This window comes from Coregonus clupeaformis, chromosome 9, assembly GCF_020615455.1.
Source record: "Coregonus clupeaformis isolate EN_2021a chromosome 9, ASM2061545v1, whole genome shotgun sequence".
NCBI lineage: Eukaryota > Metazoa > Chordata > Actinopteri > Salmoniformes > Salmonidae > Coregonus > Coregonus clupeaformis.
The window spans coordinates 16,739,465-16,754,896 of NC_059200.1; positions in this window are offsets into that span (position 1 = coordinate 16,739,465).

A 15,432-nucleotide genomic window follows, 5' to 3' on the forward strand; every position below is an offset into this window, starting at 1 on the left:
CCCATAGACACCAACGCAATAGCTGCTGGGCATGGTCTACTTAGTTAATTAAGAGACTCTCAAATGCATACTCCTCGCATCCTCTCTCCTCGCCTCCTTCTCAAAACCCATTGGAGGAGAAGGTCAGAGGGGCGGGACCTCTGGCTTTTTCATCCAATGGGTTTTGAGAAGGAGGTGAGGAGAGAGGACGCGAGGATTATGCAATTGAGAGTCTCCCAATTACTTTAATTGAACCCCCCCCAAAAAATTGTAAATAACGGCGAGTGGGGCGTTTCACTTCCTCTTCTGTCTCTGCCTTCTGTCACGTTCACGTCATGTTGGAAACTCTGAAATGTCCCACTCGCTAACCTAGGCGGAAGAGTCAGATACCGAGATTCCCACTTGGGAGGTACCAGAATCAACAAATAGGAAGCTCTACGTAAATAACTTACTTTCATTTTAATTCAGAGGTCTCGACTTTCCGACATGGCATTAACCCTTTTTTTCAAACCGTTTTCAATTTCAATGGGGTGACGTCAGAGTTGGGACGTCCCAAGGATTTAGACTTTTCCGTGCTAATTCTGTACTGTCACAGATAGAAAAATGAGCCAGATGTGTCACCGGATGTAGGGGGGCAACTTTCACTGGCATTCAGAATGGCAATTCTGTCCGCCCAAGTTTTATCATTGGAATGTGCTACAAAAGACGGCAACGGTGTGCTTTAGGACCATGCGGACGCCTCTGAGCAGTTGGGTAGGCTGTTTGGAGTGTTTATCTGACTGGATATAAACCAAAAATTATGTCCCCCCCACTTCTAAAACAAAAGTTGCGCCCCTGACCAGATGTATAAATCTGAAGCATGCAGTTACCATTTCCACTCACCACCAAATATGGTGATGAGAGGAAGTCCAGTGGCCGGCAGTGGTAGAAGATGGAGCAAGATGAAATTTGGCCGACATTCTGCACATTTTCTCATCGAAGAAACATTTGATCTCAATACAATTTTCTGTTCCCAAAACAAGAATCTGTTTTGTAGACTTTACCCTTTGCCACACTTGAAAAAATATCTAATTGTTTAGAAGGAGTGCAAGGGCGAATTTAGTCATCGCACACATGCTTCACAGAGTAGAAATATGCAACTACATGCTAGAGAACGCGCCAATAGGATCTCGCTAGCTCTTGGCTCTGCCCACTTCCTTGCTTGTTCTGCCCACTATGATTTATTTGCTCCCATAATAAACACAGGCTGTGGTCTATCTTGGGTTAGTTATAAAAAATCTTAAATAATAATAATAATAATAAACATAGGCTGTGGATGAAGATTGAAGTCAGAATCTAGCTGTTTGTTTACTGTGTGGATGCATGTTGGCTATGCCATCTATTTAATTGTACTAGATAGCGAGCTAATCAAGCTAACATCACACCCTAGCTAGCTAACGTTAGCGGTCCAACTCATCCCAAACCATCTCAATTGGGTTGAGGTCGGGTGATTGTGGAGGCCAGGTCATCTGATGCAGCAATCCATCACTCTCCTTCTTGGTCAAATAGCCCATACACAGCCTGGAGGTGTGTTGGGTCATTGTCCTGTTGAAAAACATATGATAGTCCCACTAAGCGCAAATCAGATGGGATGGCGTATTGCTGCAGAATGCTGTGGTAGCCATGCTGGTTAAGTGTGCCTTGAATTCTAAATAAATCACCAACAGTGTCACCATCAAAGCACCCCCACACCATAACACCTCCTCCTCCATGCTTCACGGTGGGAACCACACATGCGGAGATCATCCTTTCACCTACTCTGCGTCTCACAAAGAAATGGTGGTTGGAAGCAAAAATCTCAAATTTGGACTCATCAGACCAAAGGACAGGTTTCCACCGGTCTAATGTCCATTGCTCGTGTTTCCTGGCCCAAGCAAATCTCTTCTTCTTATTGGTGTCCTTTAGTAGTGCTTTCTTTGCAGCAATTCGACCATGAAGGCCTGATTCACGCAGTCACCTCTGAACAGTTGATGTTGAGATGTGTCTGTTACTTGAACTCTGTGAAGCATTTATTTGGGCTGCAATTTCTGAGGCTGGTAACTCTAATGAACTTATCCTCTGCAGCAGAGGTAACTCTGGGTCTTCCATTCCTATGGCGGTCCTCATGAAAACCAGTTTCATCATAGCGCTTAATGGTTTTTGCGACTGTACTTGAAGAAACGTTCAAAGTTCTTGAAATGTTCTGTATTGACTGACCTTCATGTCTTAAAGTAATGATGGACTGTCATTTCTCTTTGCTTATTTGAGCTGTTCTTGCCATAATATGGAATTGGTCTTTTACCAAATAGGGCTATCTTCTGTATACCACCCCTAGCTTGTCACAACACAACTGATTGGCTCAAACGCATTAAGAAGGAAAGAAATTCCACAAATGAACTTTTAACAAGTCACACCTGTTAATTTAAATGCATTCCAGGTGACTACCTCATGAAGCTGGTTGAGAGAATGTCAAGTGTGCAAAGCTGTCATCAAGGCAAAGGGTGGCTACTTGAAGAATCTCCAATATAAAATATACTTTAATTTGTTTAACACTTTTTTGGTTACTACATAATTCCATATGTGTTATTTCATAGTTTTGATGTCTTCACTATTAGTCTACAGTGTAGAAAATAGTAAAAAAATAAAGAGAAACCCATGAATGAGTAGGTGTGTCCAAACTTTTGACTGGTGCTGTAGATGGAGTGGTTGGCTCACGTCGACTGACCTGTATGGTGGATGGAGAAAAGAAATTCACGTCTGTTCTAAACTACCGTTCTTTGATGAAGAGTCTCTCCCTTCTCATATCAATTAGGATTCATGAGATACCCTGTAAGAGCTTATGTGCACAAAACCCCTGCAGTGTCACAAATGCAAAAAAAAAATTTGGATTTGTGTCCAGTGTGTGCAGGCGGGAAGAGTATCATATGCCAGATTAAGTGAAATGCTGCGATATTGGAAGTGAACATGCGCCTGAATTCCCGGAGTGCCCTGTTAGGGTGAAGGAGGCCGAGGTGGCAAGGCTAAGGGATGTGTCTCCTATCTGGAGGAGGTGAGAAGACTGACGGGGTAGTACAGCCACAACGACCAGTGAAGGTTTCTCAGCAATCGAGGGATGATTAAATGTTACATGTTAAAAATGGTGGACTTTGTATTATTTATTGCAATGGTCATAAACTGTACAGCACAAGCGGAAAAGATGTCTGAGAAAATTGGAATCATTGTGAATGCAGCTGAAAGTTTTGTGGGTTTAAGTAATTTCACATCTGTGGCCTTGCAAGGAATCCTGGCAGAGAATGATCCGCCCTCAAATGCCCCTGAGCCTGTGTAGGGATGTATTTTAGAATGGACTGTGATTAAGGGAATGGAATGGGTTGTGTTTGTTTGTTGATGTGTCTATTTTGAATATTGTATTATGTTGTTTTTCCCCCTTTCCCGCAATTGATTTATTTTGTTGTTGTTGTTCAATACCCCATCCAGTTAATGGCGGTAATGCAACATTAACATTGGATGCAAACCGTCATTAAACCCCATCGAAGAAGAAGACAGGCTGTGGTCTATCTTGGGTTAGTTATAAAAAATCTTTGGTACTGTCTTTGCTGCTACCATTGGTGCACCCGATTAGACTACAATCACCCAATAAAAGGTGGAAATCATCTTACCAATCACACACACCATTCATATGGTGATATGTGGCGCGCGTTTTCAAAAAAAAAAGCAAACAATCAAACTTTACTCTGGTTCGGCATGGCTGTGCTGTGACTGGGTCAGAGATGGTAGGAGATAGTGATGGAGAGGAAAGGGAAGCCGGTATGGAGCATAGCGGTACAAATAAAGGGGGGAATATGAAAGAGAAAAATAAAGAGAAAGCGGGAGACAAAAGGGAGCAGGGGTTTCTAGAGGACTGAGAGGTCTATGGAGACGAAGAAAAGGAAGCTAGAGGAGAGCAACATAGTTTCCATCGCAGGCTCAGAGGAAGCTAGAGGAGATTAACATAGTTTCCATCGCCAGCTCAGAGGAAGCTAGAGGAGATTAACATAGTTTCCATCGCAGGCTCAGAGGAAGCTAGAGGAGAGCAACATAGTTTCCATCGCCAGCTCAGAGGAAGCTAGAGGAGAGCAACATAGTTTCCATCGCAGGCTCAGAGGAAGCTAGAGGAGAGCAACATAGCTTCCATCGCAGGCTCAGAGGAAGCTAGAGGAGAGCAACATAGTTTCCATCGCCAGGTCAGAGGAAGCTAGAGGAGAGCAACATAGTTTCCATCGCAGGCTCAGAGGAAGCTAGAGGAGAGCAACATAGCTTCCATCGCCAGATCAGAGGAAGCTAGAGGAGAGCAACATAGTTTCCATCGCAGGCTCAGAGGAAGCTAGAGGAGAGCAACATAGCTTCCATCGCCAGCTCAGAGGAAGCTAGAGGAGAGCAACATAGTTTCCATCGCAGGCTCAGAGGAAGCTAGAGGAGAGCAACATAGTTTCCATCGCAGGCTCAGAGGAAGCTAGAGGAGAGCAACATAGTTTCCATCGCAGGCTCAGAGGAAGCTAGAGGAGAGCAACATAGTTTCCATCGCCAGGTCAGAGGAAGCTAGAGGAGAGCAACATAGTTTCCATCGCAGGCTCAGAGGAAGCTAGAGGAGAGCAACATAGTTTCCATCGCAGGCTCAGAGGAAGCTAGAGGAGAGCAACATAGTTTCCATCGCAGGCTCAGAGGAAGCTAGAGAAGAGCAACATAGTTTCCATCGCCAGCTCAGAGGAAGCTAGAGGAGAGCAACATAGTTTCCATCGCCGGCTCAGAGGAAGCTAGAGGAGAGCAACATAGTTTCCATCGCAGGCTCAGAGGAAGCTAGAGGAGAGCAACATAGCTTCCATCGCCAGCTCAGAGGAAGCTAGAGGAGAGCAACATAGCTTCCATCGCAGGCTCAGAGGAAGCTAGAGGAGAGCAACATAGTTTCCATCGCCAGCTCAGAGGAAGCTAGAGGAGAGCAACATAGTTTCCATCGCCAGCTCAGAGGAAGCTAGAGGAGAGCAACATAGTTTCCATCGCCAGCTCAGAGGAAGCTAGAGGAGAGCAACATAGTTTCCATCGCCAGCTCAGAGGAAGCTAGAGGAGAGCAACATAGTTTCCATCGCCAGGTCAGAGGAAGCTAGAGGAGAGCAACATAGCTTCCATTGCCAGCTCAGAGGAAGCTAGAGGAGAGCAACATAGTTTCCATCGCAGGCTCAGAGGAAGCTAGAGGAGAGCAACATAGTTTCCATCGCAGGCTCAGAGGAAGCTAGAGGAGAGCAACATAGTTTCCATCGCAGAATCAGAGGAAGCTAGAGGAGAGCAACATAGTTTCCATCGCCAGCTCAGAGGAAGCTAGAGGAGAGCAACATAGTTTCCATCGCAGGCTCAGAGGAAGCTAGAGGAGAGCAACATAGTTTCCATCGCCAGCTCAGAGGAAGCTAGAGGAGAGCAACATCGTTTCCATCGCCAGCTCAGAGGAAGCTAGAGGAGAGCAACATAGCTTCCATCGCCAGCTCAGAGGAAGCTAGAGGAGAGCAACATAGTTTCCATCACAGGCTCAGAGGAAGCTAGAGGAGAGCAACATAGTTTCCATCGCAGGCTCAGAGGAAGCTAGAGGAGAGCAACATAGTTTCCATCGCAGGCTCAGAGGAAGCTAGAGGAGAGCAACATAGTTTCCATCGCAGGCTCAGAGGAAGCTAGAGGAGAGCAACATAGTTTCCATCGCAGGCTCAGAGGAAGCTAGAGGAGAGCAACATAGTTTCCATCGCCAGCTCAGAGGAAGCTAGAGGAGAGCAACATAGTTTCCATCGCCAGCTCAGAGGAAGCTAGAGGAGAGCAACATAGTTTCCATCGCCAGCTCAGAGGAAGCTAGAGGAGAGCAACATAGTTTCCATCGCCAGCTCAGAGGAAGCTAGAGGAGAGCAACATAGTTTCCATCGCAGGCTCAGAGGAAGCTAGAGGAGAGCAACATAGCTTCCATCGCAGGCTCAGAGGAAGCTAGAGGAGAGCAACATAGTTTCCATCGCCAGGTCAGAGGAAGCTAGAGGAGAGCAACATAGTTTCCATCGCAGGCTCAGAGGAAGCTAGAGGAGAGCAACATAGTTTCCATCGCCAGCTCAGAGGAAGCTAGAGGAGAGCAACATAGTTTCCATCGCAGGCTCAGAGGAAGCTAGAGGAGAGCAACATAGTTTCCATCGCCAGGTCAGAGGAAGCTAGAGGAGAGCAACATAGTTTCCATCGCAGGCTCAGAGGAAGCTAGAGGAGAGCAACATAGTTTCCATCGCCAGGTCAGAGGAAGCTAGAGGAGAGCAACATAGCTTCCATCGCAGGCTCAGAGGAAGCTAGAGGAGAGCAACATAGTTTCCATCGCAGGCTCAGAGGAAGCTAGAGGAGAGCAACATAGTTTCCATCGCCAGCTCAGAGGAAGCTAGAGGAGAGCAACATAGTTTCCATCGCAGGCTCAGAGGAAGCTAGAGGAGAGCAACATAGTTTCCATCGCAGGCTCAGAGGAAGCTAGAGGAGAGCAACATAGTTTCCATCGCCAGCTCAGAGGAAGCTAGAGGAGAGCAACATAGTTTCCATCGCCAGCTCAGAGGAAGCTAGAGGAGAGCAACATAGTTTCCATCGCCAGGTCAGAGGAAGCTAGAGGAGAGCAACATAGTTTCCATCGCCAGCTCAGAGGAAGCTACAGGAGAGCAACATAGTTTCCATCGCCAGCTCAGAGGAAGCTAGAGGAGAGCAACATAGTTTCCATCGCCAGCTCAGAGGAAGCTAGAGGAGAGCAACATAGCTTCCATCGCCAGCTCAGAGGAAGCTAGAGGAGAGCAACATAGTTTCCATCGCCAGCTCAGAGGAAGCTAGAGGAGAGCAACATAGTTTCCATCGCAGGCTCAGAGGAAGCTAGAGGAGAGCAACATAGTTTCCATCGCCAGCTCAGAGGAAGCTAGAGGAGAGCAACATAGTTTCCATCGCCAGCTCAGAGGAAGCTAGAGGAGAGCAACATAGTTTCCATCGCAGGCTCAGAGGAAGCTAGAGGAGAGCAACATAGTTTCCAGAGAGTGGCGAGGATGAGGAAGAGCAGTGGTGTAAAGTAATACAAGTAAAAATACGTTAAAGTACTACTTAAGTAGTTTTTGGGGTATCTGTACTTTACTTTACTATTGATATTTTTGACTACTTTTACTTCACTACATTCCTAATGAAAATTATGTACTTTTTACTCCTTTCCCTGAAACCCAAATGTACTCGTTACATTTTGAATGCTTAGCAGGACAGGGGAAATTGTCTAATTCACACACTTATCAAGAGAACATCCCTGGTCATCCCTACTGCCTCTGATCTGGCGGACTCACTAAACACACATGCTTTGTTTGTAAATGATGTCTGAGGGTTGAAGTGTACCTCTGGCTATTGATACATTTTTTGAAAAAGAAAATGGCGCCATCTGGTTTTGCTTAATATAAGGAATTTGAAATTAATATACTTTTACTGTTGATACTTCAGTATATTTTACCAATTACATTTACTTTTTACTTGACCAAGCAGGGAAGCAGTGGACTAAAGGGGAGATAACAGGAAAGCCTGAGTGGTCTAAAGGGGTGGTAACAGGAAGTACCCGTGAGTGTTAACATTAAAGAGGTAAGAGGCAACCTGAGAGGAGGTGAATGTTCAAAGATTGCAAGCAACAAGGGATGGAGTGAGAGGGTAGACAGCACATCTATTCTGTTACTCTTCGAGGACAGCATTCTGCCAAACAAATTAACAATAGGATATATTAGTTATTATGTGAGGGCTTATGTACCGAAGCCTTTAAGATGTTATAACTGCCAGAGGTTTGGGCGTGTTGCAACAGCCTGTAAAGAGTGAAAGAGGTGTGCCAGGTGTGGAGGGGAGCCTGAGTATGGGAAGTGTAAAAGAGGGTACAACCAAAGTGCTGCGGCTGACCATAGTGTAGCGACTGGGTACAACCAAAGTCCTGCAGCTGTGGGAGTGCTCATAGTGTGGCATATGGTGGGTGTGAGTTAATGAAACAGGCAGTGGAGGTGCAACAAGTGAGAGTGGAGAGAAGGGTGTCATATGCTGAGGCAGTGAGGGTGGTCCCGGAGAGAAGGGTGTCATATGCTGAGGCAGTGAGGGTGGTCCCGGAGAGAAGGGTGTCATATGCTGAGGCAGTGAGGGTGGTCCCGGAGAGAAGGGGTGTCATATGCTGAGGCAGTGAGGGTGGTCCCGGAGAGAAGGGTGTCATATGCTGAGGCAGTGAGGGTGGTCCCGGAGAGAAGGGTGTCATATGCTGAGGCAGTGAGGGTGGTCCCGGAGAGAAGGGTGTCATATGCTGAGGCAGTGAGGGTGGTCCCGGAGAGAAGGGTGTCATATGCTGAGGCAGGGCTAGCTCGGAACTGCTGAAAATTGATTTTAAAGAACTGATACTAGCTCTGAAAGATTCCAAAAAGTGGCCGATTATTTCAGGTCGGGTATCACCTCTGGGCAGCGGCTGTGAGAGATTCAGCAGGCTACTGGCATTGCACGCCTGGCTAAAATATTACTGTAGCTCTGTTGGAATCACTTTTATAGATAACTTTGACACCTTTTGGAAACAGAAGATGGTCTACAGGAATGACGGAGTCCATCCAAATCATCTTGTCTCCTGGACCCTGTCCGCGCATTTCAAGGCTGCGTTGAGACAATGACGACCCAAGCCCTGCTCAGATAATCCCTACCATTGTGTCGCTGAGCTGTCGTAGTGCTGCTACAAATGTACATTGTCCCAGGGGCGTTGGCAATGTGCATTTGCAGCAGCATAAAAAAAATAAAAATCCCTGTGGATTGATGAGGAATTTTAAAATGGTATGGTTGAGAGGGATGAGGCAAAAGGAATGGCAAATAATTCTAGCTACACATACTGAAAATTGAGAAATCATGTGACTGAACTGAAAAAAAAAAAAACTGTACTATGAAACAAAGATAAATGATTTATTTACTAACTAACTAAATAATAACACAGAATACATAAACACACACACACACACACACACACACACGGTATAGGTTTCTGATTACTAACGTAATATGATTAAAACAGGTCCCTTAGTGGACTGGACTAACAATAGCATGACTGTTTGGTTATAAAAATAACTCAGAATCAGAGGAATCAGAAAGAGAGGGAAAGGGAGAGACAAAGAGATTCAACTATCGTGACATATGGAAACCACCGCTCATTCGGATAAGAAATGCAATGCATATTTATTTGTTTATTTACGCGTAGCTGTCCTTGATCGTCGTCTCTCTGTTGAACCACTTTCTCAAAAAGGGTTTGAGTGTTTCATCCCACTTCGGTGAGACTCGGCTCGTCTTCGAATGGAGTGCTCGTTAGAATAGACACTTCAGATGTACCAACGGTTGTCTGAGATGGGATTGTCCTTCCCAACTCGTGTCTTTAGTGAAAGTTCTAGACTAATTTACATGCCAGCTGCAGACTGGTAATGCTACGGTCTAGTGAGTCTCTTCTTCTTGTGTAGAGATTGAGAGTTTCAGAGTTTCTCACCATTTCAAACGTGTGGACTGACGTCTCACGTTTCCTGGTTATAGAGGGTCAACCATTTGTAACGTTCAGCTCCCGCTGCACGTCGGCTGGTCTTTCTGGTCTAACCATTTTAAGCCGTGTAGCCACAGCTCCACGCTTTCTGGTCTAAATGTAAATTTCGTTAATAAGGCTTTTATCCTCAGGTAAAAAGGGATGTTCCATCACGCCGACCCAATATCTGTGCTCACTTGGGCGTGGTTACTGACTGGATAAAGTTTATATAGAACAATTATCTAATTTAGAAGAATACAATCACATTGCTGTCTTCACAAAAGTACTCTCATACTTAATCATATATTTTATACAACATTTAGATGTAAACTTGATAAATAGAACGTGTACACTTTCAGAGTTACAGTTATTTCTTGATACCATCCTTAATGACATCACAAAATAATAAACAATATGGCATGATTATTCTTTAGATCCCCACTGACCATTCCAAACATTTGGATGTCAGAAATAATGTTCCAATGTCCAATCTTTTGATGTTAGAGTTTTTAGGCGGGCCACACTCTCTCTAGACTAAGGCATTCCTTTGGTGGGTACTAAAAGGCAGAGAGAGATCGTTTCTCTCCTGGCATGTAGCTTAGTGGTTAAGAGTGTTGTGCCAGTAACCGTAAAGGTCACTGGTTCTAATCCCCGAGCCGACTAGGTGAAAAATCGGTCGATGTGCCCTTGAGCAAGGCACTTAACCCTAATTGCTCCTGTAAGTCGCTCTGGATAAAAAATAAAATATAAAAAAAATGTACGACCCAGTGTTAAGGTGTCAAGACCGGCACAGCACCCCTTCCCCTCTTCTGTGGGAGAGAGGGGGTCCGGCTTTCTTCAAACATTTGCCTAGCTGATGGCTCCTTTCATCCACTGTCATGACAATGTATAACTGACCAAATTATGAAAGACAATGAATTTGAATTCCGTAAAGTGAGTGTGGAAGAGGTGAAAAAAGTATTGTTGTCTATCAACAACGACAAGCCACCTGGGTCTAACAACTTGGATGGAAAATTACTGAGGACAATATTGCCACTCCTATTTGCCATCTCTTCAATCTAAGCCTACAGGAAAGTGTGTACCCTCAGGCCTGGAGAGAAGAACAAGTCATTCCGCTACCCAAGAATAGCAAAGCACCCTTTACGGGCTCAAACAGCCGACCAATCAGCCTGTTCTGTTACCAACCCTTAATAAACTTTTGAAAAAACATGGTGTTTGACCAGATACAAATGCTATTTCACAGTAAACAAATTAACAACAGATTTTCAGCACGCTTATAGGGAAGGGCATTCAACGGCACTTACACAAATGACTGATGTTTGGCTGAGAGAAATTGATAATAAATTGTGGGAGCTGTGGGGGCTGTTTTGTTAGACTTCAGTGCGGCTTTTGACATTATCGATCATAATCTGCTGCTGGAAAAACGTATGTGTTAAACAAATCAAAATATATTTTATATTTGAGATTCTTCAAATAGCCACCCTTTGCCTTGATGACAGCTTTGCAACACACATCAGGCTCTCGCAGACATCGTCCCCAACACAAAGTGGCTGAAGGATCTTCATAAATACCTGAACTTCAGGTGGGTTAAATATTTTCTCAAAAATCCTTCCCCCTATTTAGCAATTGGTTACAGATAATGGGCCATGATGCATCACTGCAGTACTGTCCTCTGGGTCCACCAGAAAACGTATAGAAATATTGGTCTATTGGTCACATCTTGGAGATGGTTGGGAATCCCTGCATTAGGGTGATGTTTGACATACACACAGCCGAAGGAGGATTACAATTTAACTTGTCTTTTTTTTTTTTTTATCAACAGCTGATCTTGAGTCCTAGCAGAACCATATTCTGATGTGCGTCAGCAGTCGTTTCTTCCTTTCCAGTCTATGAGGCCAGAACACTGCTGGCAGCACTAGATTACAACTTCCACAAGGACAGACCAGCCAGGCAGAACGCAGATGGAACCAAGATGTAAGTCCCCACCTCTATTTGAAGTCGATAGGTTAGAGAAGGACGTTTTTGAACAACATAACTTTTCAAGTCCGCCCCACCGCACCTGTTTGACTCACACATTGGCCAAAACACAGGGTCTTTCTAAATTAATATTTCCTGAATTGCTTACATCCTCTTTCCTTGCCTCCTTTTCAAAACCTATTGGAGAAGAGGGTCAGACGGGAGTGACCCTGGACCACCTTCTACCATACGATTGAGAAGTAGGCGAGGACGTGGGACGCAAGAAATATTTAGTCATTGAATATAAACTGGAACTTCTAAGTGTATTTGCAGTGTATTGTAAACCATCCAATCTCCTTTCTCTAAACCATTGAGGTAGGTCATGCACAACCTTATTTGTTCTGTTCAGAATGCTCTGTGACCTTACTAATTGTCCTTGAAAGTACATTTTTAGTATTTTATAACACAATGCATACTCTCAAATTATGTTGGTTTATAGCTATATAAAAAATATAAAAACAGACTTGGAGTGTCTACTCACTAAAGACTAAGAAGACATATGGATACATTCCGGACCTCCAATGCAAGATTTTGAGGAAGCGGTTGGAATCTGGTGGCGGGATGCCAAGGAGAAGAAAGGTCTGAAGACCTGGACTCCTAACCCCCTATTCCTCCACCAACAACTGAGGAACTTGTGCAATCACAAGTGAGAAGAGGCCTAGGTAAGTAAAAAACTGCAGGCAGGAATATCAGGTAGAAATGCATCAGACCTGAGTTATAACAATGCCTGTAGTAGATGATACCCATGCAGCCTTGAGATAGAAGCTGTTTTTCAGTCTCTCGGTCACAGCTTTGACGCACCTGTACTGACCTTGCCTTCTGGATGATAGCGGGCTGAACAGGCAGTGGCTCGGGTGGTTGTTGTCCTTGATTATCTTTTTGGCCTTCCTGTGACATCGGGTGCTGTAGGTGTCTTGGAGGGCGGGTAGTTTGCCCCCGGTAATGCATTGGGCAGACCGCATCACCCTCTGGAGAGCCCTGCGGTTGTGGGCGGTGCAGTTGCCGTACCAGGCAGTGATACAGCCCGACAGGATGCTCTCAATTGTGCATCTGTAAAGGTTTGTGAGGGTTTTAGGTGCCAAGCCAAATTTCTTCAGCCTCCTGAGGTTGAAGAGGTGCTGTTGTGCCTTCTTCACCACATAGTTTGTCAGTGATGTGTACGCCGAGGAACTTGAAGCTTTCCACCTTCTCCACTGCAGTCCCGTCTATGTGGATAAGGGCGTGCTCCCTCTGCTGTTTCCTGAAGTCCACAATCATCTCCTTTGTTTTGTTGATGTTGAGTGAGAGGTTATTTTCCTGGCACCACACTCCCAGAGCCCTCACCTCCTCTCTGTAGGCTGTCTCGTCATTGTTGGTAATCAAGCCTACTATTGTTGTGTCATCTGCAAACTTGATGATTGAGTTGAGTTGGAGGCGTGCTTGGCCACAAAGTCATGGGTGAACAGGGAGTACAGGAGGAGGCTGAGCACGCACCCTTGTGGGGCCCCAGTGTTGAGGATCAGTGTAGTGGAGGTGTTGTTTCATACCTTCACCATCTGGGGGCGGCCCATCAGGAAGTCCAGGACCCAGTTGCACAGGGCGGGGTTCAGACCCAGGGCCTCGAGCTTAATGATGAGCTTGGAGGGTACTATGGTGTTGAATGCTGAGCTACAGTCAATGAACAGCATTCTTACATAGGTACTCCTCTTGTCCAGATGGGATAGGGCAGTTTCCTCTTGTAGTCCGTAATTATCTGTAGACCCTGCCACATATGTCTCGTGTCTGAGCCCTTGAATTGCGACTCCACTTTGTCTCTATACTGACGTTTTGCCTGTTTGATTGCCTTGCGGAGTGAATAACTACTCTGTTTGTATTCTGCCATATTCCCAGTCACCTTGCCATGGTTGAATGCGGTGGTTTGCGCTTTCAGTTTTGCGTGAATGCTGCCATCTATCCACGGTTTCTGGTTAGGGTAGGTTTAAATAGTCACAGTGGGTACAACATCTCCTATACACTTCCTGATAAACTCAGTCACCGTTTCAGTATTTTAGTCTATATTATTCTTGGAAGCTACCCGGAACATATCCCTGTCCACGTGATGAAAACAATCTTGAAGCGTGGATTCCGATTGGTCAGACCAGCGTTGAATAGTCCTTAGCACGGGTACTTCCTGTTTGAGTTTCTGCGTATAGGAAGGGAGGAGCAAAATGGAGTCGTGGACAGATTTGCCAAAAGGAGGGCGGGGGAGGGCCTTGTAGGCATCCCGGAATTTGGAATAACAGTGGTCGAGTGTTTTAGCAGCGCGAGTACTACAGTCGATATGTTGATAGAACTTTGGTAGCCTTATCCTTTGTTAAAATCCCCAGCTACAATAAATGCAGCCTCAGGATATGTGGTTTCCAGTTTGCATAAAGTCCAGTGAAGTTATTTGAGGGCCGTCGTGGTATCGGCTTGAGGGGGGATATACACGGCCGTGACTATAACCAAAGAAAATTATCTTGGGAGATAATACGGTCTGCATTTGATTGTGAGGTATTTTTGGTCGGGTGAACAAAAGGACTTGAGTTCCTGTATGTTACCACAATTACACCATGAGTCGTTAATCATGAAAGATACACCTCTGCCCTTCTGCTTCCCGGAGAGATATTTATTCCTGTCTGCGCCATGAACTGAGAACCCAAATGGCTGGACCAACTCAGACAGTATATCCCAAGAGAGCCATGTTTCCGTGAAACAGAGGATGTTACAATCCCTGATATCTCTCTGGTAAGAAACCCTCGCCCTGAGCTCGTCAACTTTATTATCCAGAGACTGAACATTAGCGAGTAGTATACTCTGAAGCGGTGGGTGGTGTGCGCGCATCCTAAGTCGGACCAGCGGGCAGCTCCGAGTACCTCTCCTCCGCCGGCTTTGTTTTTGGGTCAGCCTCTGGAATCTGTTCAATTGTCCTGGGGGGAGCGAACAGGAAAGTCGTATTCCTGGTCGTAATGCTGGTAGTGCTGGTGAGTTACCACCGCTCTGATATCCAATAGTTCTTCCCGGCTGTATGTAATAACACAAAAACAAATCTGGGCTAGTGTAAAAAAAATAATACATAAAAAAATAATAATAATTCTGCAAGGTTTCCTAAGAGCTAGTCGCAAGGCAGCAAGGCACCATCTTCTTCTTCTTCTTCTTCTTCTTCTTCTTCTTCTTCTTTATTCATGCTGCTGTGGTAGTGTCACATTATCTTTAGCCATACCATAGCTGCTGTGGTGGTGGTCACATTGTCTTTAGCCATACCATAGCTGCTGTGGTAGTGTCACATTGTCTTTAGCCATACCATAGCTGCTGTGGTAGTGTCACATTGTCTTTAGCCATACCATAGCTGCTGTGGTGGTGGTCACATTGCCTTTAGCTGCTGCTATGGATATGTATTTAACTTGAGAGCTCCGCCCTCTTTGCCAGGTCTCCCTTGAATTTATTTTTATTGTTGACCTGGTACAATAAGCTAAAGGTTGTATGCACTCTCACTAGATAGAATTTTGTGGTTCAGTGGCAGATTTTCGAAAGAAAATTGACATATATATATATATCATTCCGCAATTCTCAATCACATAAGATACACAGCTAACCCACATTGAATTTCATTCATAAATGTGGGAACTAATTATAGTTAATATTCTAATTCTCTAGGTCCTCCAGTCCCACACCTGAAGCCTCTTGTCCCCAGCACGAGGAAAAAGTGTTGGCTTAAGGTACAACTTCCTGTTGAGGAAATGTAAGATAACGCAATGTCACATTTAGAGTTACTGACATGAATAGAAGCATATACAAATCAATCAAATGTATTTTATAAAATCCCTTTTTACATCAGCAGTTGTCAAAGT